We start from the raw sequence: 26,611 nt of genomic DNA on the forward strand, positions 1-26,611 counted from the left end.
CACCCTTTATTTACACATGGAGAGTACTTGACATTGATCCAGCCTCCTCAGAGCCAGCTCTCAGAGTGAACAGAACCTTGGACATTCCTGTTTATATCAATCAGCCAGGGCTCCCTGATTTGATCAGGTCAACAGCCCCAATCAGGGAACTCTTATTCTATGAGGTCCACTTGGCTGACTTCATTACAACCACAACAGCTTCGTGGCATCTGAGGAGTCAATTGGACTCAGTGTGAATTTTTAGCTGATCAAAGGGTTGTACTGATGGTGATTAGATTAGATGATTAGATTCCCTACAGTGTGGAAACAGACCCTTCAGCCCAACAAGTCCACACCGATCCTCCGAAGAGCAACCCATCCAGACCCATTCCCCTACATTCAACCTGGCTAATGCACCTAACACTACGGGCAATTTAACATGGCCAATTCGCCTAACCTGCACATTTTTTGGACAGTTGCCCGAGGCGTGAATTGAACCCGGGTCCCTGGTGCTGAGGCAGCAGTGCTAACCACTGAGCCACCGTGTCGCTACCATGATGAATTCTAAGGCCCAAGCACTTTATGTTGCCTTATAGAAAGGAGGATGTGATGACAGGAAACAAGAGTGGGACTGCAAAGAGGAATGAGTGAAGTAATATTCATTCCAAGTAAAATAACCTGGCTGTAAACATGGCAATTACAGACTGTTGCTGGGTTCCATTCTGGAGTTGGAACACAATGAAAGGCAATATAAGAGGGCTGACCATAAGTCCAGGAAATGTTTCAATGTCGGTCTTTAATGAGATCGCATTTGTAAGTACAAGCATTCGTAAGTCGGACATTCGTAAATCAGGGTACCCGCTTAAGAGATTTGCATGTAATAACATAACAAAGTTGCACTGTAAGAATCAGGAGTGAAAATATTAACATTGTGTTGGTTGTGGTTAATTTGCCAGAAAGGATGTAAAACATTTGCTGTCACAACCCATCTCCCTGCAACAAAGGTTCATTGGTGACCATTGTGTAGAGCCTGCTTCTGGTGCTATGTGATACAAACCGCCTTCCTTCATTGAAGCAGGGATATATCCTACTGCTTTCATGCTGTCAGCATATACTAATTGCAATCCAATTCTTTGCAATACCTACTGCAATACATTTCTTCTTGTGATGTGACAGCAGACATTCTCCCAGCTCCATCTTTGGAAAGCAGCCCACCTCCAGAACAATTGCTAAACCATATGTAAATTGTATCCATTAGTTTAAGCGCTGCTGGAATGAGTATTGTGATTGCAGCTGTCATATGCTGGCTTTCTATTTGCAGGGCTGGGGGTTGTGGGGAGGGGTGGGCTGATGATCATAAAGGAAACACATGCTTGGAATAGAGTGAGCTCTGTCCTTTCTGTGACGCTCTAGAAAGAAGGTACAGTCACACCAGCTATTGTCAAAGGTCATTTCTCCGCCTGCTTTAGCATGCCCTTTCATGCAGAAGACCCAGCTGCAGAACCAGATGTTGCTCAAGGCATTTTCTTTGAAGGTCAGTGCAAGGGTCACTGGGTAGTCACTGGGCATCATGGGCAGCAGTAAAAGACGTTGGAGCTGGTAAATACACGAAGTTAAAAGGGAATGCTACCTGTCATTCTGATGGAAGCATGGTTTGCAGCAAGGGGGTATCAGAGTAATAGAGAGAAAGACCAAGAAGCTACCATAATACTGCATCTATAAGCTGCTTCGTACACAGCTAGCAAAAATTCAAAGCTTGAGTTTGCTTAATGCTTGTAGTTAAACACTGTATAGTAACAGACCTAAACATGAATCTAATTGTTCAGACACAATATTCCAATGACAAAAACATAGTTAATTAGGAGAAAATATTAAACAATTTCATTGATTGTTAAGGATCATGTTACAGCTGGATCCCATTCCTGTGTGGTTTCCTTGAAGGTAAATTGTCTTGGGATGTCCTGAGGTTGACAAAGCGGCTATATAAATGAAAGGTTTTATTTTTGTTTCTCTTTACAACTTTCCTAGTGAGACACAAGTCCAATAACTCTCTGTGCAAAGAGATTCATTTTGATCATCTTCCTCATTATTGTGGTAACAGTCTTTGCTTGGCTTCCCATCTAGTGGGAATAAGGGAAGATTTTCCTCTTCATTCTGTCAGAGAAGTTGGTGTTCGAGTTACAGTGGAACGAAAGATCGAACAGATGCAGAATTACCAAATTTCACCCGATGGCTTCCAATTTGGAGGTATCTCCTGTCCTCATGCTGTGACTATCCAACCCATCTATTCTGATACTACACTCTCTTCCTAGGCCCTTACTTCTTTTGTGCCCATGTGCTGGTTGCTAATTGGCTGCCAAATAGCCTTTTCCATCCTCATCCACGATGCTTTCAGGAAAATATTAATTAAAATAATAAAAAATGAAAATAACCACAAAATTGCTATGTGTTTTTCTCCTGTGTGACTCATAGCAGGATGCAAATGATTAATCTGAGGCATTTCTGAGGGAATTGCAACCCTAAATGTATCCTTTTAAATCTGCTCTGTGCTCCTCTCACCAACTGTTCTAAAATGTTGTGCAGCTTCTCCCAGTCACACAAACAGGTCGGTAATTAGTTCAGTTTCATTGTTCAGGTTTAAGTGGATGAGGTAGTGACCTGCTGGGTGAGGGAATGAAACTCCTGACCTTCTGCAAGGCTGCCTGACTGTGCACTCGCTGATTCTAACCTTTGGTGATAAAGTAAAATACCCATTATTGGATGGACAGCCCGTAATACATTACATTGAGGTCAACGGGAAGGAAGATTAAAGGAAATATATACCTGACAGCTGAGCTGATGTCACCAAAAGTAAAAATTATGCCACTGTGTTTTTCATTGTGGGTTCTGCAAGTGAGGCTGAACAAGTTTATAGCAAAATAAAATTTTACCTTTAACCCCATCATGCAGATAATCTGAAGTATTTATGGAAGGACCCTTTGTCAGTAACGAAAAATCCCCAAAGGGCCAGGGGCTCAACTACAGGTGACTCTGACCTTCAACAACATTACCCTGACTGTCATTATATACTGAGGTAAACCTTCCTTGCAGCTTTAACCTGCTGTGATCTAACTTATTTAAAGTCCTTTTTACCTAACTTTCAATATTACCTTGCAGAAAATTACAAGTTGTCTTTCAGTACTGAGATGAACAAACTATTGTTGAAAAATCCTTTGTTAGGTTTCTATTAGCGATACACTGTTCCAGTAAAAATTGTCACAGTATCTGAAATGATCTCTCAGATCTGTAATTTCACATCCATGCTAAGCCTGCTCTTTACACTCTCTATAAGAATGTGAGGCTTGCTTCTCTTATTGCTCGGCTAAACAAGGATATTAAATGTCAAGCACATTGCTGCAGTAGAAAAAATTAACAAATCAATCAATAAGGGAAAAGAAATGCTCTCAATGATTTGGCCAAGAATATACATGGTAGTCTTTTTTTCATTGATTTATAGTCCAGTTACTAAGAAATGAAGACTAATTTACATGATGCCTTTCACAAACTCAGAATATCTCAAAGCCCAGCTGACTAAATATTGTGTGAACATAGTTACTATTGTAACATGGCTGCCAGTTTTCATACAGCAGAGTCTCACAAAATCCTTGGCAAAAATGATGAGGCCCACAGCCAGGTAGATGTGCTGGTACCTAAAACTGTCATGGGCATTCCTGTGTAGTTTATTCACCTCTATTTCAAAATCTTTTATGGGATGCAAACATCTCTGGCAAAGTCAACATTTGTTGAGAATGCCTCACGTTTTTGTGATGTGAATGTTATTTGCCAATTATCAGTCCAGGTCTGGGTGTTGTGGTTCAGAAAGTGTGGTGCTAGAAGAGCACAGCTGGTCAGGTAGCATTCGAGGAGCAGGAGAGTCGACGTTTCGGGCATGACCTCTTCATCAGGAACGAAGAGCACATGCTCAAAGCATCGATTCTCCTGCTCCGCAGATGCTGCCTGACCATCAGTGTTTTTCCAGCACCACACTTTTCAACTCTGATCTCCAGCATCTGCAGTCCTCATGTTTCCCAGGTCGGGATGTTGCCTAGGTCTTGGAGCACATGGGCACAGACTGCTTCAGTGTCTCAGGAGTCATGAATGATGCCAAACATTGTGTAATCACCAACAAACATCCTCATTTCTGACCTTGAATTTGTTGGGGAGGTGATTAATGGGGCAGCTGAAGATGGTTGGGCCGAGGGCATTACCATGTTCAATTCCTGCAGTGAGATTCTAAAGCTGAGATGATTGATCCCAATTCCCACAACCATTTTGCATTGCGTTAAGTGTAACATCCACTCGTAGAGAGTTTTCCCCTGATTTCCAATGATATCAATTTTTCCAGGGCTCCTTTTGTGCCATGCATCTTGTTCCATTTCAGGTGTTTAAAACCATAATTATATAGCTAGTTTTAGATTGACTTGCCACCTACCACAGAATGTTGCATAAGATAATGGTTCTGTAACAGTTAAAGTTGGAGTTGCATTAACTCTTGCCAACCTAATAATCTCACAGTTTTTGACCAGAGAATCAGTTAATCTTGCACAAGATCCCAATGAGGTAGATGTGATAAATCTGGCTCCTTGTAATTGTAATTATGCGTAACTAAGTAACGTTAACTGTGCCTATTGCTGTCATGACATAAGCTGCATCATGTTATGCAAGGTAAGTGCCTCTTATTGTTAAGATTCTCCAGTGGTTTAACCTGTAACACTTGATAACTAGATAGGCTCTTAAACTTAAACACAGAATTTGATACAGCAAACTGTCCCACTCACAAGCCAACGGTGTTTGCTACCCAGTGCACTCCACTGGTCACAGGCCTCCAGTCTGAAAGACAACCCTCCACCCTCATCCTCTGTCTTCTACCTTTGAGTCAGTTCTGTATCCAAATGGCTAGTTCTCCCTTTATTCCGTGAGATCTAACCTTGCTAACCAGTCTCCCATGGGGAACCTTGTCGAATGCCTTACTGAAGTCCATAATGATCACATCTACCACTCTGCCCTCATCAATCCTCTTTGTTATTTCTTCAAAAACTCAATCAAGTTTGTGAGACATGATTTCCCACACACAAAGCCATGTTGACTATCCCTAATCAGTCCTTGCCTTTTCAAATACATGTACATCCTGTCCCTCAGGATTCCCTCCAACAACTTGCCCACCACTGACGTCAGGCTCACCGGTCTATAGACTCCTTGCTTGTCCTTACCACCTTTCCTAAACAGTGGCACCACGTTAGCTAACCTCCAGTCTTCCGGCACCTCACCTGTGACTATCGATGATACAAATACCTCAGCAAGAGGCCCAGCAATCACTTTTCTAGCTTCCCACAGAGTTATTGGGTGCACCTGATCAGGTCCTGGGGATTTATCCACTTTTACGCATTTCAAGACATCCGGCACTTCCTCCTCACAAAGGAAAAAGGAATTTGTTTCTACACTGCAACCTTTTCTTTGAGGAAAAGGTCAAGGAGACTGCTAATCTTTGCTATGTTTCCCATGTCACCACTCAGACCAAACAGTGTCTGTCTTCCTGGTATTTTTTTTAATTAACCAAAATTGACAGTTAACAGTTCCTGCTCTATCTCCAGCAAATTGCTCCCTTCTTCTTCGGCTGAATGAATTAATGTTGCATTTCTAAATTTGGCTTCCTCTTGCATGTAGGTTCTGATGAGTATGAGATGAAAAGACTTAGCTTTATGCATCTCTTTTTAGTAATGTTAGGTTTCCTTTTATTTCCTCCTATCTTGTTCAGCTCTTTCTGTCCTGCTCTGGGGAATGATTTGAAATGCAGTCCAATTTTGTTAACAGGGTCGCAATTCTTAGCTACGTAACATTCTAAGTGGATAATGCTCTATAGTAAAGTCTCTCTTTTATATATATAATGCCTAATAAAACTTAACAATCCAAAACAGTATGAAGGACAAAACTTAAAAGTGTAATTAAGAAAAAGATAATTGATCCTCTTCCGGAGTTGTATGAGATATGAAACTTCTCTGAGGCCCAGTCCATAGGGAACCACTGACTTCAAATATATCACTGAAGTTCTTGTGTATGGATTTCTGTGTATATATGAGGTATGACCATTTAAATGACAGAAAGTGTTCCTCAATCTTCCATCCTATTTCCAGGCATCACAAGAATAAAGTCCATTTACAAGGGTGGCCCAGCAGAAATGCTCTTCCCCCCCCGCATCCTTCTTTGACCAGAGACTTGGTGTGGGCAGGCATGAGGCTATGTTTGAGAGCCGCTGTTACCCTCAAATTGTTAAATGCTGACTCTATAATCGTGAGAACAGACCAGAAACCTGCCTGAAAGGACATGAATCAAACTCGCTCCAGTCTCACCAAAGAAATAGTTACAGGTTTTCCTAAGCTTAACAGATCCACGCCACCTTTTACACACGCATATCTTCATCACCAAGTGTCTGTGCCCAGAATAACCCCCAAATAAAATTAATGAGCTTGCTTTTACAAGGGTAAGAGGAGCTTAATATATAATCCCAAATATACTTCAACATTCAACTAAGATTATATTGAAAGCTATATTGTATTATACCAATATTAATTTTTCAGAAAATGTTGGTTTGCATGAGTGGCAGCAGTTGGACGCAGTGGACTCTAATCAGGAAGCCATGCCTCCTTCTAACTGGGTCTCACTGTTCATTCCTTCTGCCCTATGAAGGGACATGTAGCCATGGAGATGCTCCTGCTGTTGACAGTAGTGAAACTCAATAGAGGTGGAAGGTGAAGCTGTTCCTATACCCTCTTGCAGCTGGCATCAGGGGAGAGCTGCTGACAGCAAGCCAAGTGCTAGATAGGTAAAGGAACTTCCACAAATTTGGAGATGACCTACCAAACCCTGAGACGAAGTGCTGAGAGCAGCAGTCCACCATTTGGCCAAGGCTGGGGCTCTTCAGTTTCATACATCAGAGGTTTCCCAACTTGTCAGTAGCACTGAAGAGGGTCTTCACACTTTGTATTTGTCTCAGTGATCCTGGCAATTTGCTGTCAGCTCAGGAAACAGCCTCCATTTTAAGGAAATTGAACATTCAGTACCAAATGACTTCTTTGTGGCTTCTGAACATTGCTTGTTAGCAGATCCCAGGGGGCTCTGCACTCTTCTTCTTTCCCAGGCCGAAAAAGCAGGCATGAGAACTGGATTACATCAGGATCCCAGGTTATTCAAGGTCAAACTCACCCCCTGTCAGTTATCATGAAGTGCCTGGCTATGCCTGTACAGGGAGTTGTATACCCTCCTTCTCTTAGACACCTCGGGGGGCAGAGACATAATCCCAAATGCGAAAGACCAAGGTCTGTACAGAAAGGAGAAAAAGATACTTGAAGGGGAGGATATAGCCAATTGGATACAAAATTGACAAGAAAGTGAGGGAAAAAAAAGGATGGTGATGGAGTGTCATTTTTTGGACTGGAGACCTGTGACCAGTGGTGTGCTAGGTCCACTGCTTTTCATCATTTATATAAATGCTTTGGATGTGAATTATACCAGGCATGGTTATTAGGTTTGTGGATGACATCAAAATTGTGAGTGTAGCTGATAGCAAAGAAGTGTTACCTCAGAAGATGAAAGGACCCTTGATCATGGTGGCCCAGTGGTTAGCACTGCTGTCTCACAGTGCTAGGGACCCAGGTTCAATCCCTGCCTTGGGTGACTGTCTGTGTGGAGTTTACACTTTCTCCCCATATCTGTGTGGGTCTACCCCCCCACAACTCAAAGATGTGCAGGTTAGATGAACTGGCCATTCTAAATTGCCCATAGTGTTCCAAGATGTGTAGGTTAGTTGCATTAGTCAAGGAAAATGTAAAGTAATAGGGTTAGGGTGCGATACTCTTTGGAGGGTTGGTGCAGACTTTTTGGGTCAAATGGCCTGTTTCCACACTGTATGGATGGGCCAATGGTCAAAGGAATGGTAGATGGAGTTTAGATTAGATAAATATGAGGTGTTGCATTTTGGTAAAGCTTATACTGTTAGCAGAAGGCCCCTGGAGACTGTTGCCAAACAAAGAGACCTAGGGGTGCAGGTGCATAATTCCTTGAAAATGGAGTCAGAGGTAGGCAGAGTGACATTTGGCATGCTTGCCTTCAGTGGTCATGGCGTTGAGTATTGGAGTTGGGATGTCAAGTTGCCATTGTATAGGATGTTGGTGACATTACTTTTGGAATACTGTGTACAATTCTGGCTGCCCTTTTAAAGGAAGGATGTTGTTAAACTTGAGAGGGTGCAGGATATATTTACAAGGATGTTGCCAGGGCTGGAGGGTTTGAGCTATAGGGAGAGGTTGAATAGGATAGAGCATTTTTCCCATGGCGTGTCAAAGACTGAGGGGTCACCTCATAGACACTTATAAAATTGTGAGGGCCGTAGATAGCCAAGGTCTTTTACCCAGAGTAGGGGAGTCCAAAACTAGAGGGCGTAGGTTTAAGATGAGAGGAGAAAGCTTTGAAAAGGACCTGAGAAGACAACTTTTTCACACAGAGGGTGGTTAGTGTACGGAATGAGCTGCCAGAGGAAGTGGTGGAGACTGGGACAATTACAACATTTGAAAGGCATCTGGATGGGTCTATGAATAGGACGGGTTTAGAGGGATATGGGCTAAGTGCTGGCAAATGGGACAAGGTCAGATTGGGATGCCTGGTGGGCATGGATGAATTTCACTGAAAGGTATGTTTCTATTCTATGTGTCTTTATGACTCTATGTCTCAATATTACAGTGTGTGCCACACTGCAGAACTGTGCCATATGTCTGTGTGTGAACAAAGCAATAAAGGATGGACACTGAAGGACATGAGCCCAAGAAACATTCAGTTGGTGTATTCAGATTACACTCTATCGATTGTATCCTTGCCCAGATTTCTTTGCTTTCAGGATGTACTGCGGGAGTACACAGAGTGTCGACCATTAGTGAGGCAAGGTCAGGCCCTGGTTTTCCTTCAGATCATTTTAATGATTTCAAAAACTTGTGAGGCACAACCGAATTTGTGAGACAAGCTCCCAGACAGTAGAAAAGTTCTGATTCTATATATTTGTTTTTAAAACAATGGACTGTTGAAACGTTATTGAGATGGAGTGGAATAAATATTGCCACTTCAGAAAATGCCACCTTCATCATTTTGTGTAGTAATTTGATTTTTCAATCAAATAGAATAACTTTACTTGACATATAATGTTCTACAGTAGACCATAATCTCAACAGTGTAGCCACACACATGATATATTTGACTTGTTCTGCCATGGAGTGTGTGCAGGGCCCTTTGAATTAACATCCTCTTCTGTGAATTATCATTGCTGTCTTGCTATATCTAGTGGGATGTGAGCTGAATATGTGCATGCAGCTGTGTACACAGATCCATGTACGTCGTTCCTCAGACAGGTGCTTTTGAGATGCCAGCCTACAAGCTGCAGAGATAACTTGCATGTTTGAAAGAACCTTCACTAACCCTATAGGCTTTTCTATGCTTTTCATGTTTCAGAGTTCAACCAGTGAGAGCCCATAGTGACCTGCTCTTTCCAGTCTGTTTAAAGTGGACATCTGCCACCTAGAGACCTGACACATCCCCAGAGGAAGAGGGATGAATAAACTATTGGATCCGAGACTCTACAAAACTAACTAATTCTGGTGAAGATCTTTCACTTGCTGCGTGGAAGCGTAAATAATTTTGAATTCTAATCATACTCCCTTCTTGCTATTTGCTAGACGGGAAGAAGATGGACCACTAAGGAAAGATGGTAATGGAGCAGGAATGTCATTGGAATAGTAGTTGAGAGACTCAATGCAACTGCTGGAGTTTAAATTCAATTCATAAATGGAATTAATGTAATTGTGACAATAAAACCAGTGCCAATTGCTGTAAAAACCCATCTAGTTCACTAATATCCTTCAGGAAAGAAGATCGGCTATCCTTACCTGATCTGGCCTACATGTGTTGGCTTTAAAATGCCGTCTGGTATGGCCATTAGCAAGCCATTCAGTTCAAGAGGTAATTATGGACTGGCAACACATGCTGTCAGCTATGCCCACTTCCCATCGAAGAATTATTAAAAATCTGAACTCAGTTATCTCTACTGGGTAGGCTGTGGATGGAAACCATGAAGGGGCAAGTCTACCAAGTGTCACAAGTGAAGACGCAAAGTGATTCCCAACATCCTTTAAGGAATACCACTGCTGTACTGTAACCAGATCAGCTTAGCAACACCCCTGTATGACTGAAGAACTATAGACCACAGATTGTAATTGTAACACGACAGCTTCTGGAAAGTGTTTTGACAAGAGGCTATTTGAGTCTGAAAGCTTGGTGCTTTGTATTACTGTAATGACTTTGTACTGTTAATGGAACAAGAAATCTCTTGGCATTAAAAATAAATTGTCAAAGCTAACCCTCTAGTTGCACAGTCACACAGACCTACAGATTCAGTTTCTCTTTTGAAATATTAGACTAAAAGGTGATTTATTAGCCCTTCACATACAGAGTCATGTGAAGTAGCATTTCCTTGCAGTCCCAACACTGTACCTGGCTCTCTGTTCTGAATTGTGAGGTGATCAGAGGCTGCTGCTGGGAATAGGTGAGAGATAATATTGTCCGGCTTTGACTTGGATTGAAGGAAAACAAAGATGTACAAAGGGATGACCTCCTGTTTGTGGACCTGCATGAGGAAATTATATGTTGTTAAAAACCAAAAGAACTGCACATGCTGTCAATCCGAAACGAAAACAGAAGTTGCTGGAAAAACCTCAGCAGCTCCGGCAGCAGCTTTGAAGAGAAATCAGAGTTAACATTTTGGGTCCAGTGACCCTTCCTTAGTACTGATGATAGCTCGGTAAGTGTCAGTTTCTGTGCAGACAATAGGATGGGGGGAGTGAGTATGGAGTAAATGATAGGTGGGGATCGAGCCAAAAGAGAGAGAAAAACAGTTGGACAAAGGAGTGGATAACGATCTGGCTAATGTTTGGGCATGACATGATGTCAAACTTGCCTTCCGTCATTTTCGCCTCCGTGCCCATTTCTTCAGACAAGAGTCATCTCCCCGTCCCATAGACCCCTTTGTCTGGCTCCAACGCTCTCCCTCCACCTGGACCCCTCCCCCTGGCCTTTTACCTGCACTTGATCTGTTCATTGAGAATTGCCGATATGAAATTGGTCGCCTCAATTTCTCTGCTGCCACCTCACCCAATCCAGCCTAACTCCCTCCAGACTGACTTCACTCCATGCTCGTAGATCCAACCCTGACTTTGTTATTAAACCTGCTGATAAGGGTGGTGCTGTTGTAGCCTGGTGTACTGACCTCTACATTGCACTTGCTAGGCGCTAGCTCTCAGACACCTCACCCGATCTCCCCTGGACCATGACCCCACCATTGCACATCAAGCCATTTATCAACTGCAGTCATTGACCTCATTTCATCTGGCAATCTCCCCCACCCCTCCCACTGCCTCCGAGCTGATAGTCTCCCAACCCAGCACAGCTCACTTCTGCCTCCTTCCGAAAACCCACAAACACTACTGCCTGGGCAGCCCCATTATTTCAGCCTGATCCTGCCCCACAGAACATAATTCTCCAACCTTGACTCAGTCTTTTCTCCCCTGGTCCAATCCCTGCCCACATACATCCATGATTCCACCAATACTTTAAGTTTTGGAATTTCCAATTTGCAGGTTCCAGCCCCCTTCTGTTTACCGTGGACGCGCAATCCCTTTACACATCCATCCCCCAGCAGGATGGCCTCAGGGCTCTCCGCTTCTTCCTGGAGCAAAAGCCTGAACCGTCCCCAACCCCCCCCACCACCCTCCTCCACTTGGCCGAGCTCGTCCTCACCCTCAACAACGTCTCTTTGAACTTCCCTCATTTTCTTCAACAGAGAGGTGGCCATTGCTACTCACATGGGCCCATTCAGGCCTGTCTCTGTGTGGGATACGTGGAACATTTCTTGTTCCAGTTCTATTCCAGAACACACCCACACCTCTTTCTCTGATATGTCGGTGACATCATTGGTGCTGCTTCCCTCTCTTGTCCACAATTGGAAAGGTCCAGCAACTTTGCTTCTAATTTCCACCTCACCCTCACTTTCACCTGGTCTATCTCTGACTCCTCCCAGCTCTTCCGCGACATCTCTGTTTCCATTTCTGGGGATAGACTGGCCACTAAAATCCACTATAAACCCACTGATTCCCATGGCTATCTGGACTTTCCATCCTCACATTCTGCTCCGTGCAACGACTCCATTCCATTCTCCCAGATCCCCCATCTCTGTCACATATGTTTCGATGAATATTGTTATCCATTAACTTTATCGTACGACAAAGGAACCTCTGAAATGTTCACCTTCTTCCTCAACCAAAGGTTCCCCAGCACTATTTCCGACAGGGCCATCAATCAGGTCCAACCCATCTCCAGCACTTCTGCCCTCATCCCCTCTCCTTTCTCCGGCAACAGTGATAGGGTTCCCCTTGTCCTTACCTACCATCCCAATAGCATCCACATCTAGGGCATCATCAGCTGCCATTTCCACCACCTCCAATGAGATGCCACCTCAAGACAAATATTCCCCACCCCTCCCTTGTCCGTCTTACACAGGGACCATTCAATCTGGGCCACACCGATCTGCTGTTTCTTCACTCCCAACAACACCACACCCCACCCCCCAACAGCCCCACGGCACTTTCTCCTGCCAAAAGTGAAACACCTGCCAATTTAGCCTCCTCAGTATCTGAGGTCCCAAACGTATCATCCAGTTGAAGCAGCGCTTTACCTGCACTTCCTCACAATCTAGTCTACTGTATTCGCTGCTCACAATGTGACTGGGTGACTGCTTCACCGAACATCTACATTCTGCCTGGTAAAAAGATCCTGAGCTTCCAGTTGCCTGCTACTTTAACACACCACCCTGTTTCCTGGCTGACATCCCTGTCTCATGCTTCACTATCTACTCCAGTGAAGCTCAGCACAAGCTGGAAGAACAAAACCTCATTTTCCACTTGGGGACCCTGCAGCCCTCTGGACTCAATATTGAATTCAATAATTTTAGGGCCTGAACTCTCCCATGTCCTCGGGCACTACCACACAAACTAGGCCTTGTTATCACAATCTGTCTTTACACACAACCTATTGTTAGCCACTAACAGTCTCCGTTAACAGCTATTCACCCTCCCAGCCAGATCATTATGCACTCCTTAATCTGTCTAATTATTCTTCTCCCTCTTTGAGCTCTATCCCTACTTATCATTTACTCCTTGTCCCCTCCTTCCCACTCTATCTTCTGCATATAAACCGACATTTTCCTAGCTATAATCGGTCTTGAGGAAAGATCACTGGACCCGAAATATTAACTCTGATTTCTCTCCACAGATAGTGCCAGACCTGTTGAGCTTTTCCAGCAACATCTGTTTTTGTTTCAGTTATAAATTGTTCCCTGAGTCAACCCAGGAGAGGAAAGAAACTTCCCAGTTTGCTGACAAGAGTTGGATTGTCATCTGTTCGGATGTTTGTCATCACTCTGCTAAACCTCTCGAACCTGAAATTAATATCACAATTGACTGGAAAATGTATATACTCCTGGAAACACTGGAGCTGTCTTTTGCATGAGGTATTAGCTGATGCCTCAGACAATAGCTAATCTCATGGCAATATGTGAAAAGGGGTTATAGAAGATCTCCCCACTTTTCTGGGGAGTAATTATCCTTTCATTAACTCTTTGTTGAAGTAAATTCAGTGGTGGCAGACTCTGTCGTATACGTGAGCCAACTGTTGCTCTTAAGGTGTGAGCCTGACAGTGGACTGCATAACACTGCTTCTGAGTGAAAATTTAGGTTTTCTCAGATTACAGTGGTTGTCAATTCCCCACACAGATGTATGACTAACTTCTGTAATGTGCAGATTCTGAATTAATCAATTTTTGTTTTGAACAGAGGTGTAACGTATCTTAAACCTCTTCTATGCCACTACTCCTGTATCTGAAGATGCTAGGAAGATTATCGTCAAACTCTGTAATATTCCCACCCTTGCATCTCTTGGTCAGCTGGGCTCCCATCCTTGCATCCCATCTGGATCAGGAGACCTTTCTACTCTGAGTTGCTCCAACAATTTAAGGACCTTGTGTTTGTCTATTTCTATCCCATCCAATTTCTCTACCCCTCCTCCTTTACTCTGGTAAAGTCAACATTTGTTACCTCTGTCACTACTAACTTTGTTGAAAAACTTGATGTGCTTAGAGTTGCTTCAAGCAGCACAATGAAGAGTTTATCACAGTAAAACACAGGGGTCATTTTCTGCAAGATAATGTAAGGTGGGGTTCCTCATTGTGTCACAGTGAGCCATGCTGCTGTTTGTACCCAGAGAATTAATGTAATCAATGTCAGGTTGTTGAGACAGTATTATGAGAATAAATGATTTCCCCCCTTGGTTATCCTCTACTCTTTATAGATTTCCACAACATTTTGAGATTGGAAACTTGTCTGACTTTTCCTTCCCTTAACCTCGATGTACTGAGACCAATGTTTATGTCTCCAATTCCTTGTTAATTGTGAGGTAATATAATTTGTTGTCTTTCTCAGCCTGAATGATGGGGGCATTTATTAAGTTAAAAACTAACAAGAAAGCGAGTGTGTTGTTTATTCCTGTACTCAGAAAAGAAATCCTTGAATTGAAGTTCTTGGGATGAGGCATGGAGGAATTGGATGGGATAGAAATATTGTGGAGGGGCTGGTGTTGGACTGGGGTGGACAACGTTAAAAACACACAACACCAGGTTATAGTCCAACAGGTTTATTTGGAAGTACAAGCTTTTAGAGCACTGCTCCTTCATTAGGTAGCTGTGAATGAGGATGCCCTTAAATTGTCGGCAGCACTCAAATTAGGGGGTGGAGCAGTGGCTCAGTGATTAGCACTGCCACCTCACAGCACCAGGGACCTGGGTTCAATTCTACCCTCAGGTGACTGTCTGTGTGGAGTTTGCAAGTTCTCCCCGTGTCTGCGTGGGTTTCCTCCCACACTCCAAAGATGTGCAGGTTAGGTGGATTGGCCATGCTAAATTGCCCAAAGTGTCCAGGTTGGGTGGATTAGCCATGGGAAATGTAGGGTGACAGAGATAAGATAGGGCTTAGGATGTTCTTTGGATAGTTGGCACAGACTCAATGGATCAAATGGCTTGCTTCCAGGTTGTAGGGTTTCTATAACTGCATGTCTCAATAAAAGTTTAGAAATTTTAAATGTGTTTTCTCTCTATTTGGATTTTTAATCTTGAATTTTTCATGGCCAGCACTAATGGGGTGGACTGTGGAGCAGGAGATTGTTGATCTCGATGGGAATTCTACGAATCAATGTCCAGAGAAACTGTTATGAGGATGTGATATCTGAAATATTAATTTAGGCAAACATACAGCATTCATTCTGAAAGAGCACCTTTCACATAAAGGACAATGGCTATAAAAGCAAAAATGTTGCATTTACATGGAACATATGAATGTACAAACCAAGAGCACAAGTTGGACCCATTCTGCCATTCAGTAAGATCATCTGTTTGTCATTTGAATTCAATGATCTAGAGATGTCGATAACCTTTGATTTCCTTATTGAACAAGAATCTCCCTCCACCTTAAATATATTCAATGATTCTGTTTCCATCACTTTTTGAAGCAGAGAGATCGAAAGTCACACAACCCTCTGAGAGAAAAACATCTCCTCATCCTTATCCTGAAAGGATTACCCTTAATTTTAAAACAGTACCCAGTCGATTTGGACTCATCCACAAGAGGAAACAACAACTCCACTTCCACTTTGTCAAGACTGTTCACAATCTTATACACTTTCGACAAATCACCTCTCGCTCCTCTGAATTCCAGTGAAAGCAAACCCAGCCTGTCAAATCTGTCTTCAGAAGACAACCTACACATTCTAGGTATCAATTTGAAAACCTCGTCTGGACTGCCTTCAACATATTTACATCATTCCTTAAATGAGGAAACTAAAACTGCACACAGCATTTGAGATGAGGCTTACCAATGCTCGTAGAATGAAAGCATAACATCCTTACATTTATGTTAAATTCTTTTTGCAATAAAGGATGGTATTCTATTAGCTTTCCTGATTACGTGCTGTGCCAACATACTAACATTTTGTGACTCATGCACCAGAACACCTATATCATTCTACACCTCAGAACTCTACATTTAACTAATAATTGGCTTTTTTATTCTTACTGCCAAAGTGAGCCCCACATTCCCCTATTAAGCACCATCTGCCAGATTTTTGCCTTCTCATTCCATCTGCGTTTTGGTTTGTAAATTCCTTCTGTCCACTTTACAACATATTTTACAGTCTAGTTTATCTCATCCATCCTTCAAGTCCCTTTATCTAAACCATTGATACAAATTAGAAAAAAAACTGAAATCTGAGCAGAGACCCCAGAATCATTCCATTTTCCACATACTGCGAATCAGAAAGGTCCAATTCTTGCATATTCTCTTTATTCGGCCAGGCAGCCGATCTGTGTCCATGTTAGCTGGTTATCCCCATATCATGAGCTCCGACTTCGTGCATTAAGCTTTTATATGGACCCTTGCCAAATGACTCCTGGAAGTCCAAGTACAGTACTTCTGCAGGAACTACCTGTTCCACCAGCTTCCCCTTATCCAAAATACATGTTATGGCTTGGTTGGAGTCACCAAAGTACAACAATTACAGAAAAATTTCACAGGGCCAAGTTTGAAGATTAAAAATGATAGTTTGAATACATTCATTCAGAAAGGACTTGCCTCATTAAAATTTGTAAATTGATAACTGTATCATGGCTCAGTGGTTAGTACTGATACCTCACAGCACCAGGGACCCAGGTTTTATACCATCCTCAGGTGACTGCCTGTGTAGAGTTTGCACATCCTCCCCGTGTATGTGTGGATTTCCTCCAGGTACTCCGGTTTTTTCCCATAGTCCAAAGATGTGGAGGTTAGGTGGATTGACCATGTAAAATTGCCCATAGTGTTCAGGAATGTGTAGTCAGGGGTAAACGTAGAGTAATAGGGGAACAGGTCTGAGTGAGAGAGGGCCAAAATGGCCTGTATCCACACTGTAGGGATTCTGGGATTCTATGAGGGTCTCATCACTAGAAAGTGCAGGAACCCAAAGGAAAATTCTGAATTCTGGCCACTATCTCCAATCAAAGTTTTCTCAATCAGTCATAAATGATAAAAGACCAAACCACAGTACCTAAAGTTAGTTTGGCTAGTTTGGTGCAGTGCAACATTTGGGAAAATCAGTGATGTTGTTTTCCGAATTCAGCTGTTACACCCAGCAAAGTTTGACTTTTTTTTAAGTTTGGAGGGATTTGTGTGTGTCTATTTATGACTGTGTATGCAGGTGTTAATTTTCAAGAAGGAGTTGTTATTGTTAGTTACTCATTTTAAATCTTTTGTTCACAATCTTTGCTTTAGCAAGATTTTTATTGAATAGCTCTATAATTGTTAACTAAAGGAACCTAGCTGACTTGTTTCTGCTTCTGATCTATATACAGTCTAATGTTTTTAATTGACAATATCACCTTCCTTTTAAAATTCAGACTTTGTTATTGACCAGTGGAGGAGTTGGACAGGTAAGAAGTCAGTGCATCCTCCTAACTGAGCTCTAACAAGCCAATGAAGTCTGAGTTCCATCACTAATCATGTCAGTTCTGTTGTTCATTCACTTCCCTCACGCTGTTGGACTCAGTTGTTGGTAACTCCCTCTCCACACATCAACACAATGAAGTAAGCAACTTACAGAAGGTTGAGGAGAATCGACATTTCGGACAAAAGCCCTTCATTCCTGACGATGGGATTTTTGCCTGAAATGTCGATTCTCCTGCTCCTTCGTTGCTGCCTGACCTGCTGTGCTTTTCCAGCAACACACTCTGGACTCTGATCTCCAGCATCTGCAGTCCTCACTTTCTCCAACTTACAGAAGGTGACAAGTTAAAGAACAAGCAACAAAGGATGGAAATAGGGCAAAAGAATTGAAGAATGTAATCATGTTTCTTTCAAGATGATTAAGATTGAGAGCATTGCTTTGAGTTACTTAGAACTGAAGTATAGGTAGTTGGTTGGTGTTTGCAAACTTGGTATATGCAAACAAATTTAAGTAAGCCATTAAACTTTGAAATGACTGGAGCAGAGTATGGTTTAAATGGAACGGCACTTCAGCACAGGATACAACAGCTTTCTACGGCTTACCACAAACCGATTTAACCTTCACAATGATTTGAAATAGAAATTTGGCATTGCATAAGGCTGGGTTTTCGCAAAACTGGGTTTTCCAGAAGATTCAGATTCACATCTTGCCAACAAAAATATCTCAGACTAGAAACTAGATGGAGAGATTGCAAGAAGAACTTAAATTAAAATATTCAAAGCTGAAGACACAAGATTGCTTCAGCATTGACAGAATGATAAAGCAAAACACATCTTTAGGAGAGAGAGATATAGTGTAACAAAATAAATGCATCTAACACCCATATGGGCCAGAACTGTGTTTGAAAGCTACAGTGAGTCAAAGTTGGAAAATGTGTGGTTTCCTTGAAAGACCAATAATGTGATTGTGAGGATGGAGGCGAGCTGGAAGAAGTGCAGGTCACACAGTACTGTTTGGTGACATCACATGCATGTACCAAGATCGTGTCTTCCCTGAAAGCTTACCAAATTAGATTAGATTCCTTACAGTGCGGAAACAGGCCCTTCGGCCCAATCAATTCACACCGACCCTCCGCAGAGTAACCCACCCAGACCCATTTCCCTCTGACTAATGCACCTAACAACATGTGCAATTTAGCATGGCCAATTCACCAGACCTGCACATCTTTGGACTGTAGGAGGAAACCAGAGCACCCGGAGGAAACCCACGCAGACATGGGGAGAACGTGCAAACTCCACACAGACAGTCACCCAAGGTTGAAATCGAACCTGGGACCCTGGTGCTGTGAGGGAGCAGTGCTAACCACTGAACCACCATGCTGCCCCAAATGAGGAACATATTGAGAAGTGGGATTCCTCCATTATAGCCTCTGGTTCCTACTCTTCATTTTTAGGCAGTGGAAACACTCTTTTCATTTTAACTTCATGAGCTGCCACAAACTCACTTGTGAAAGTGATGCAATCAATAACCCAAATCCATCTCAGGGAATGTCAATGCATGCTCAGCACTTGCAGCTACTTTCTTAACTACTAATGGGAAAATGTTCCTGGGATGAAAGTGTTAGCTAAGGAGGAAAGAACAAAGAACATTACAGCATAGGAACAGGTCCTTCGGCCCTCTAAGCCTGTGCCAATCCATATCCTCTATCTAAACCTTTTTGCCTATTTTCTAAGGATCCTCATCCCTTTGCTCCCTGCCCATTCATGTATCTGTCTAGAAATATCTTAAATGATGCTATCATTCCGGCCCCTACCAGTTCCGCTGGCACTGCGTTCCAAGCACCCACCAACCTCTACGTGAAGAACTTTTTCCCCGTGACTGCGTGGGTTTCCTCCGGGTGCTCCAGTTTCCTCCCACAGACCAAAATGTAGAGGGCAGGTGTATTGGCCATGCTAGATTGCCCATTAGTTAGAGGGAAAATGGGTCTGGGTAGGTTACTCTTCAGAGGGTCGGTGTGGACTTGTTGGGTTGAAGGGTCTGTTTCCACACTGTAGGGAATCTAATCTAATCCAATCTAATCTAATCTCCCCTAAACTTCTCCCCCCTCACTTTGAACTCATGACCCCATGTAATTGAGTCCTCTATTCTGGGAAAAAGTTTCTTGCTATCCACAGAGGTTTAACAACTTGCACCTTTACACATTTGAGTTTGGAAGGATGAGAGGTAATCATATTGAAGAAAGGGGGAGGTGATGGCCTAGCGATATTATTGCTGGACTGTTAATCTAGAGACCCAGGTAATGTTCTGGGGGCCAGGTTCGAATCCTGTCATGACAGACGGTAGAATTTAAATTCAGTAAGAAAGAAAATTGGAATTAAGAATCTAATGATGATCATGAATCCACAGTCAATTGTTTGAAACACCAACCTGGTTCACTAATGCCCTCTGGGGAAGGATATCTGTTATCCTTACCTGGTCTGACTGATGTGCGACTCCAGATCCACTGCAATGTGATTGACTCTTAACTGCCTTCTGGAGAATTAGGGATGGGCAATAAATGCTGCCTAGCCAGCAACACCCTCATCGCATGAATGAATAAAGAAAAAAAAATTATCCTTGTGGAGTTGATACTTCGAGGATATTTCCCCTTGCGTGGAGTCTGGAAATAGGGGAAAAATACAGTGTAATTAGATCAAAATCCTGCAGTGCCCTCCCTAATGATATTTTAGGTCTACCTATAGCACATGGAGTGCAGAAGTTCAAGAAGGCAGCTCACCACCATCTTCTCAACAGCAATAGGGACTGGCAATTAATGCTGGCCACAAGTGAACAAAACGAAATTTAAAAATTAAGAGGTTCAGTTTTAACAGTAGGTTGAGGAGGATTTATTTTTCTCAGAGGTTCATTCGTCTGAGGAATTCTCTTTCCCAGAGCAGGTATGGGTCATTACATATATTAAACATTTGGAGCAACATGGTGGCTCAGTGGTTAGCAATGCTGCCTCACAGCACCAGGGATCTGGGTTCAATTCCAGCCTTGGGGTGACTGCCTGTGTGGAGTTTGCACATTCTCCCCGTGTCTGCGTGGGTTTCCTCCCGCAATCCAAAGATGTGCAGGTCAGGTGAATTGGCCATGCTAAATTGCCCAGAGTGATAGGCGCATTAGTGAGGGGTAAATATAGGTTAGGGGAATGGGTCTGGATGGGTTACTCCTTGGAGGGTCAGTGTAAACTTGTTGGGCCAAAGGGCCTGTTGCCATATTGTAGGTGATCCAGTCTAGTCATTAAGGTTGATAGATTTTTGATCAACAAGGGAGTCAAGTGGTTATGAGGTACAGACAGGGGAATGGGGTTATGGCCACATTCAGACAGCCATGAAGTTATCAAATGGTGGAGCAAGTTTATGGGGCTGTAAACTTCTATGCCATTTCATGCAGTGACCTCTTTCTGCAGTGCTGCTGTAGAGCTTAAACAAAGAGATGGAAGAACTAGCAACAGTTATATTGTTGAAAGAGTACCTTAAAGAGAGAGCAATTTCCAATCTTGTTGCACCATCTGCCATGGGAAGATGGGGTTTTGGTTTGTGCCTGTAATTTTCCAACGTTAAAATTCGTAATCTCCCCTTGTTTCAACAAATTGGATTAGACACTGGTTTTCTGTAAGAAGGCAGCGAGTGGTGGTTGATGGAAAATATTCAGCCTGGAGTCCAGTTACTAGTGGTGTGCCACAAGGATCTGCTTTGGAACCACTGCTATTTGTCATTTTTATAAATTACTTAGACGTACCCTTAGGTGGATTGGTTAGTAAATCTAGAGATGACACTAAACTCAGTGGAGTAGTGGACAGTGTTGAAGAATGTTGCAGGGAGACTTGGACAAGCTGCAGAATTGGGCTGAGAGGTAGCAAATGGAGTTCAAAGCAGATAAATGTGTGGTGATTCACTTTGGGAAGAATAACAGGAAGACAGAATACTGGGTCAATGGAAAGATTCTAGGCAGTGTGGACGTGCAGAGGGATCTTGGAGTCCATTGTCATAGATCCCTGCAAGTTGCCACACAGGTTGATAGTGCTGTTAAGAAGGCATACGGTGTGTTAGGTTTTATTGGTCGAGGGATTGAGTTCCAGAGCTGTAATGTCATGCTGCAATTATACAAAACACTAGTGTGGCTGCACTTGGAATATTGCCTACCATATTCAGGAATATGGTATGCCCCATTACAGGAAGGATGTGGAAACATTGGAAAAGGCACAGAGGAGATTTACCAGGATGTTGCCAAGTCTGGAGGGATGGTCTTATGAGGAAAGGCTGAGAGACTTGGGTCTGTTCTCATTGGAAAGAAGAAGGCTAAGAGGGGATTTAATAGACATACAAAATCTTCAGAGGATTAGATAGGGTAGACAGTGAAAGTCGTTTTCCCAGTATGATGATGTCAGCTTGTACGCGAGGGCATCACGACAAATTGAAGAGTGATAGATTTAAGACAGGTGTCAGAGGCAGGTTCTTTACTCAGAGAGTAGTATGCCAATGTAGTTAACTCAGCCACATTAGGGAGATTTAAACAATCCATGGATAAGCACGTTGATGATGATAGGATAGTGTAGGAGGATGGACTGAGATTAGTTCACAGGTCGGCGCAACATCAAGGGCTGAAGGGCCTGTTCTGCGCTGTATTCTTCTATGTGCGAAATAGAGGCACTGGGCATGTTGAAATTAACCGACATAATCTGCATGAAACAGAAAGATTATGAATCAGTAATTGATCATACACTGCACTTATTTTTACTTTCCATTGACTTTGAAAATTATTGAGCAGATTTTTAATGTCAAACTAAGTAGAAGGAACAAGACTAGCAAAGAGGTCTCCACATAGACCCTGGGAACTGTCATTTCTGTGAGCCCCAGTCAAAAGACAATCAAGAGCCTGGAACTTTGGCTGCTGATTTACTTTGGCTGATGGACTGATTTGATCAGCTCAGCAAATCCACTATTGGCTAATGTCACCCGGAAACCACCTTAGAGGAAGTCAATGAGTGGCTAGATTCTGACTCTTTGTTTGCCCTCATGGCTTCTGAGAATTGCTGTGATATCCTTCTGAGGAAATAGTCTTTAGGGCATCCAGCCTCTGTGGGTTGTTGCAATCCTAAACTGAAGAGTTAACAATAATTGAAGTAAAGGCAGCAGCTGTGCTTGAGATTGTTCCTTAAAATATCTAATTCTTCTTGGCAGTTCAAAATTTAAATAGGCCTAGAATGATAATCATAACTTTCCAGTTAAGCCTGTACATGGTGAATCAGTTGAGTTCATGTGGTGCTTTGATCCAGGTTGAAGAAAGTAGCACTGTATTTTACATTGTGGACTGTATGTCTCAGGCTGGCATAGTCGACAAACAGCTCCAGAAACACCTGCAACTGCGTTGGTGTTTACACTCCAATTGATGCTGTTAGCCACAGTGCTTTGATGAAGGCCACTTCCTTTCACCTCACTACACACAATAATGCTTATTTAAAGTACAATACAACAAAAACAGCTGTGATCGATCCAGAGCCAGCTTTTACAAGCATGTATTTCAAGTTTATTAACACATCTTGAACCTATGTGAGTTGAACAGTTGAAAATAATTGATACCACAACTAATAAATTGCAATCTGACTATTCTCATATATGCAGTGCAGAAAGCATTTTACTGGTGCCCGAAGCAGTGACAGGTTATGTGATTCGGTGACATTGCTCTACGGTACAGTTGACACGATGTGAACTACTGTAGCTAAAAATATCATAGACTAGGCTCTGCAGCTGTGTAAATAACACAGCCACAATTTAAACTCTGTAAGAATAAAGGTTTTATTTCAAATTTAATTTGGAGCAGTTGATATATTAGCATAAACATGCACATGGATACAATAAAAGCAGCAACTTGTAATTATAAAACGCCTTAACGTAGTAAAACATTGTGCAGTATTCCAAAGCAGCATTATCACACAAAATTTGACACCATGTTACAAAAGATGACCAAGAGATTGTTTGAAAAGGAGTGATCTGATTGGGTTTAAAGGAGTGATCTGAATTAGGAAATGGTGCTGGACAGACAGATGGAGACAGAATTACAGAACTTAGGACCTTGGCACAACCACCAAGTGTGGAGAGATTAAAACTGCAGATGCTCAAAAGGCCAGAATTGGAGGAGTTTCAATACTTTGGATGTTTTGAGGACTGGAGGAGATGATCGACACTGAGACAGAAGAGTCAAAGGAGGGGTTTGAAAACAAAGTCAAGAATTTTCAAACTGAGGTGTTGTTTAGCCAATGTGGGCCTGCCAGTGCAGAGGGGATGGATAAATAGTACCTACAGCAATTTAAGGCAAATCCGGCAGAGTTTTGGAAAATCTAAGATTTGTGGAGGATAAGATAGGGGAAATCAATTAGGAGTGCATTGGATTAATTAGGTCCAGAGGTAACAAAGGCATAGTTGAGTGTTTAAGACAAAAAAACTGCAGATGCTGGAATCTAAAGTAAACAGGTCGGAGGCTGGAAGAATGATGTGTGAGAACGGTTGAAGAAGGGTTACACCCGAAACATCGACCTCTCCACCTCCTGATGCTGCCTGACTTGCTGTGTTCTTCCAGCCTCCTGCCTGTCTACTATAGATGAGGGTTTCAGCAGCAGGTGAACTGAGTCAGGATGAGAATTGAATGGATACAGAGTTGGAAATAAGCAAGACATTTCAAATGAAGTGTGTCGTCCAAAGTGTGGACCTGCTTTTCTGTTTCAGATGCTGACTGGCCTACAGTGATTTCTAGCTTTAACGGATTTTTGCAACAATTCTGGCTACAGTAAACTATAGTTCTCCTTCCTCCACTCCTCCTTCCTCCACTCCTCTCTGTTAAACAGAAGCCAGAACACCTGAACGATTTGATACTGTACTTCCAAAAAAAGATGTTTTCTTTAAGCGCCTGTTTCTGTTAGCACCCTGTATTTAATTGGCACATCCTCCAGACTGTTTGGTTTCTAGGCTGTTGTGGGGAACAAAAACATATTAATTAGCCATATTTTATGTAGGTGTAACTTGCTGATTCGTATACTCTGGAGACCCAAAGCCATAGTGGAACACAAGCTGAAGAAAACATACAGGTAATTATAAATGGGAAACCGTGTGAGTAATGTGCACCAGAATTAGTTTAGGCATGGTACAATGTCATCTGCTTAAAATAACCTCGAAGTGAATTATACAGAATTGATATGCACCTTCCTGTGATTTATTACTATCTACAAGATCAATGAATACATCAAAAGTTTGAACACGTTTTACAAGTCTGGTATGCAGATGCACTAAAAATGAATATCTCCTGTTGATTTTGTTTGAACTAAGTTGGTCATTTCTTTTCTAAAGGTGTACAGTTTCCTTCTTAGTCTTTCCCCAGGCAGTGGTTCACGCTGCATTGGAGTGAACTTTTCATGCTTCACCCAGTCCCTGTTTCTACTATGTAAGTGTGGGCCATAGTCTGTCAATAGGTTTTTCAGAGGCATCCACAGAAATGTAGGTAGTCATTTAATAGTTAATGACGGAAGTCTTGGTGACAATCTTCCTCTCCAGCTGGAGGCCACAGGCCTGATTTTAACCTTTTATATGTAGATGGGTTTTGAATGAGCAAAAACTACTGCAATGGAGATAAACTCAGTCCAAAGATGGGGAGATCAGGTGGATTAGATTCCCTACAGTGTGGAAATAGGCCCTTCGGCCCAACCAGTCCACACTGATCCTCCGAAGAGTAAACCACCAGTCCCATTTCCCTCTCACCAATGCAGCTAACAATATGGGTAATTTAGCATGGCCAATTCACCTGGCCTGCATGGGGAAACTGGAGGAAACCCGAGCAGACACAGGGAGAATGTGCAAACTCCACACAGACAGTCACCCAAGGCTGGAATCAAACCTGGGACCCTGGTGCTGTGAGGCAGCAGTGCTAACCACTGAGCCACCATGCTGCCCTAATGCCAAAATGTCCATAGTGTCCAGGGATGTACAGGCTAGGAGGAGTAGCCTTGGCAAATACAGGGTTACAGGTACGTATTGCATAGGGGGCTGGGTGTGGGTAGGGTGCCCTTTGGAGGATCAGTGCAGATTCGATAGGCCAGACTGCCACTTTCCGCACTGTCTGTATTCTTTGATTCTAACTGAGATCAGGGATCACTTCTGGAAGCTACCTCTTGTGTATGGCTGAGAATTATATGGTGCATTTACCTGCTGAAGTAGAGCTTTCGTTTTTGAGAGAATATAAAGCAAGAGAAAAGAGGAAGGGAGTTATCTCGAATACTAATTCAAATAGTTTCTATGAGATTTTGCTTTATCTTCTGTCTAGATCCTACTGAGAGTTCTTTTCGTGGATAATGGGTTAAACAAGATTTCTAAAGACAACGAGGTTAAAGGTTCAAACACTGATGCTATGAAGGCTTGCAAAGATAGTGAAGGAACACTCACAACCAAAAAAAGATTGTGGCCCTTTGAATAAAAATTAATTGATCTAAATGGCAGATGAACGTTTATACTCTCCACCTTTAAGTTTACATTAGGCGTGTATAAACATGGCCAAAGATGTTTGAAGATATGAGAAGGTGGTGTTGACCTGTGAAATTGAATGTCCTTTGAAGGCAGGGATGAGATCAGCACTTTCTTTCCCAGGTGCAGTTACCATTGTAACATAATTGACTCAAATGCCACCATCTCCATCTACCACAGCAGCTCACTGAGCAACTGACATTTCAACTGTCCCATAAGTGTCAGCAGCAATGACATTGCAGGCTCATTCCTGCGCAAAGCCCATTGTTCTGAAGTGAAAGCTGCATGTGTGCAGCTGATGATAAGAAGCGTGTGGAGTTCAGCTGACACTGAAAGTTCAGGTTTAAAGCGGAAGGTGACATTTCCCTGGCTGCTCTTGCATTTGTGCCCTTGTTACACTGTAGGGTGCTTTATATTTATACTGTAAT

General features: G+C 42.6%; 1 long non-coding RNA gene across 1 annotated transcript; it reads left to right on the plus strand.

The window, feature by feature from the left end:
* The first annotated feature begins 1,387 nt into the window (after window positions 1-1,387).
* On the plus strand, window positions 1,388-10,368 carry LOC140455161 (uncharacterized). The gene is made up of 3 exons (XR_011952787.1): window positions 1,388-1,513; window positions 2,929-3,052; window positions 9,511-10,368. It is a non-coding gene; the product is annotated as an uncharacterized lncRNA (long non-coding RNA).
* The last annotated feature ends 16,243 nt before the right edge of the window (window positions 10,369-26,611 follow it).

This window comes from Chiloscyllium punctatum, chromosome 3, assembly GCF_047496795.1.
Source record: "Chiloscyllium punctatum isolate Juve2018m chromosome 3, sChiPun1.3, whole genome shotgun sequence".
NCBI lineage: Eukaryota > Metazoa > Chordata > Chondrichthyes > Orectolobiformes > Hemiscylliidae > Chiloscyllium > Chiloscyllium punctatum.